At 39.1% G+C, this 3146-nt stretch overlaps 1 non-coding gene across 1 annotated transcript; it reads left to right on the forward strand.

The window, feature by feature from the left end:
• Nucleotides 1-1123: 1123 nt before the first annotated feature.
• LOC141669036 (small nucleolar RNA R71) lies at nt 1124-1230 on the forward strand. The gene has a single exon (XR_012553337.1). It is a non-coding gene; the product is annotated as a small nucleolar RNA R71 (small nucleolar RNA).
• Nucleotides 1231-3146: the final 1916 nt, after the last annotated feature.

Consider the following 3146-nt stretch of genomic DNA (forward strand, 5'->3'; position numbering starts at 1 on the left):
AGATTCACTTTCCAAAAGAATACATTTCATAAACTTCGCATAACTAGGCATCTGTTCAAGAGCTTCAGCGAAATGTATATTGATATGAATTTCTTGAACACCTCTAGAAACTTCTCAAACTTCTTATCCAGCTTTTTCTTCTGCAGCCTCTTAGAAAAAGGAGGTGGATGATAGATCTGTTTCTCCCCTGTATTACCCTCAAGAGGAGTGTGTTCCACAGTAGTCTTCCTTCTCCCCTGTATTACCCTCAAGAGGAGTGTGTTCCACAGTAGTCTTCCTTGGTTCCACTTCTGCTTCCTTCTGCACTTCTTCCTCACCTACAGCTTCATCTTCCGAAACTTGAGATTTTTGGGATTTGCAACCTTCCCAGACCTCAATGTGATTGCCTTAACCTGCTCTTTAGCTTCCTTCTTTCCTGGAACTTCTGTGTCACTAGGTAGTGAGCCAGGTTGACGATTCAGCAAGGCATTGATAATCTACCCAATTTGATTCTCCAAGGTCTTGATAGACATCGCTTGGCTCTTACACATGAGCCTCAACTCCTCCAATTCATATTTTTCATTAGATTGTTGCAGCTGAAGTTGTTGTCTTGGTGTATATTGTGGTTGCTGAAAACCAGGAGGGTTGTATTGTTTTGTTGGATACTGCTGATAAGGCTGTTGTACCGTTCTAAGTATTACTCTAGCTGAAGTTAGGATGATTGCGGTTTTTGGGATGATAGGTGGCTGGAACTGGTTGCTGCGACCTCTTAAAGTTGCTCACGAACTGAGCTGATTCACTAGAAATAGCACACTACTCCATCTCATGGGAACCAACATAAAGCTCATAAACACTAGTGATCTGATTAACTCCATAATTAGCCAAATAATTCACCTTCATTGACAAAGCCTTAAGCTGAGCAGCTATAGCAGTAGCTGCATCTATCTCCAAAATTCATGCTACCTTGCCTTGAGTTAGTCTCTGAGAAGGATTCTGTTATTCATTAGCATCAATCAATTCAATCAATTCGTAAGCTTCGTCGTAGCTTTTAGCCCACAAGGCTCTACCAAATGCTGCATCAAGCATGGGTCTAGAAGTTGCACCCAAACTGTTATAGAAGCAGTTAATGACCATCCAGTCAGGCATCCCATGGTGAGGACACTTCCTAAGCATCTGCTTATATCGCTCCCAAGCCTCACACAAAGACTCTCCAGACTGCTGCGTAAATTGAGTAAGAGCATTACTGATTACAGCTATCTTCGCCATAGGAAAGAACTTAGTAAGGAATTTTTGAGCGAGTTCTTCCCATTTGGTGATAGAGCCAGGTGGTAGAGAATGTAACCAGCTCTTAGCTTTATCCCTTAGAGAAAATGGGAAAAGCATTAGCTTAATAGCATCTTTAGTAACATTGTTGAATTTGAAAGTGTCGCAAATCTCAATGAAATCTGTAATATACATGTTGGGATATTCTGTTGGAGAACCACCAAGCTGAACCGAATTCTGTATCATCTGAATCGTGCTAGCTTTAATTTCAAAAGTGTTAGCCGCGATGGCTTGTCGGACAATGCTAGACTGAATATCATTGATCTTCGGTTGAGAATAGTCCATCAAATCCTTTGTATTTACTTCTAGTTCACCCATTGCAACAAGAGCTTCCTCTTCTTTCTCAACTAAGATTTCTTCTTGAACCTTTTCCTCTGCTTTTTTCAGTGTTCTCTTTCGAAGTTGAGAACGCGTTTGCATACACGCTCTCTAGAGTACCTGAAAAAGAAACCAAGAAACAACTAAGTAAAATATCTGAGTCAATGAACTTTAACGAACACTAATGTAAAGCACACAAACTAAAAATTAACACCGAGTCCCCGACAGCGGCGCCAAAACCCTTTTGGACGAAAACACGCGCTAATATTCACACAAGTATACGCGATCGCAAGTAATATAGAATTAATTCTAGTTCGTTCCCACAAAGACTGCTTTAGGTTAATTTCAACTCATGCGCTCATGCAACAATGTTATGGTTATTATTCAATGCTAAGATGATAACAAATTTGTTTTGTTTATAACTAAGAGCTAACATGCAATTAACTAAGAGATTAAAAAGGGAATGATTACAATATGACACAAACATGAGATTCTAACTTCATTACTACTTCATTCAATAGCCTTTTCGTTCTTAACCTTAGCATGCAATTGTGATGACACTAATCAGACAACACGAAACTAGTAAATGCCAACTTTCATTGTACGAATACCCTACTACCAGACATCCACAAAAGAGATAGAAGCTGAATAGACACCAATTATATTGAGACCCTATATGTCTATAGAATTTGACAACATAATGGTTTAATGCACAAGTTATTTATCATAATTACATAGGGCAAGTAAGATGGTTAAAATTACCTACGAATCATGCATATCGAATACATAAACCTATGCTAGCATGGCAAGTTCTAAACCCCTAAATTCACTTTCGCTTCAATAGAGATTAACACGCTATCTTATAAGTTCGTGAAGCTCATAAGATGAATAAGCACAACCGATACTAAGATATAATAAAATCACCACACACTAAGGTATCGAAACAAATTAGATAAAGAATCCATAAGTAAATCTGTTAGAACCCCACAATAACGATTAGCCTATAACCGAACTCATCATCACCGTGGGTTCCGATGAAAGCATGATATAATAAACGTAGTCTTTATACTGAATAAATAATAAACCAAGTACGTTAAACAAGAGTATAGGTTCAATAAATAAGAAAACTAGCATCCAAGATTACAACTTAAAATAAAAAATCATAAGAATAAACTAGATCCTCTTCGCCTTGGTTGAATTGTGCTATACGGTCTTCTTACGTCTTCTCCTTAAGCTCTGGTACGTCTTGTTATGAAAAACGATCTTAAGTTGTCATTATATAGCAGCCCATACAGATTAGAAGCCTATAAATCAGAATTGTGAGAGAATCAGGATTCTTTCATCCCGACCTGGCATGGCTGCGCGCTTCACCAGCGCGGGCGCGCTGACCTTCTGGTGCGGCTGCGCGCTAGCCCAGCGCGCTGGGCAGGTGAAACTTCTAATTTTGCTTCTCTTTAATTGCTAGTTCTTGACGGTCTTTGCACAAGCGGTCTTTATGACACCTTCCTAACACCATTTAGCATCGA

Source organism: Apium graveolens, chromosome 6 (genome assembly GCF_009905375.1).
Source record: "Apium graveolens cultivar Ventura chromosome 6, ASM990537v1, whole genome shotgun sequence".
Classification (NCBI taxonomy): Eukaryota; Viridiplantae; Streptophyta; class Magnoliopsida; order Apiales; family Apiaceae; genus Apium; species Apium graveolens.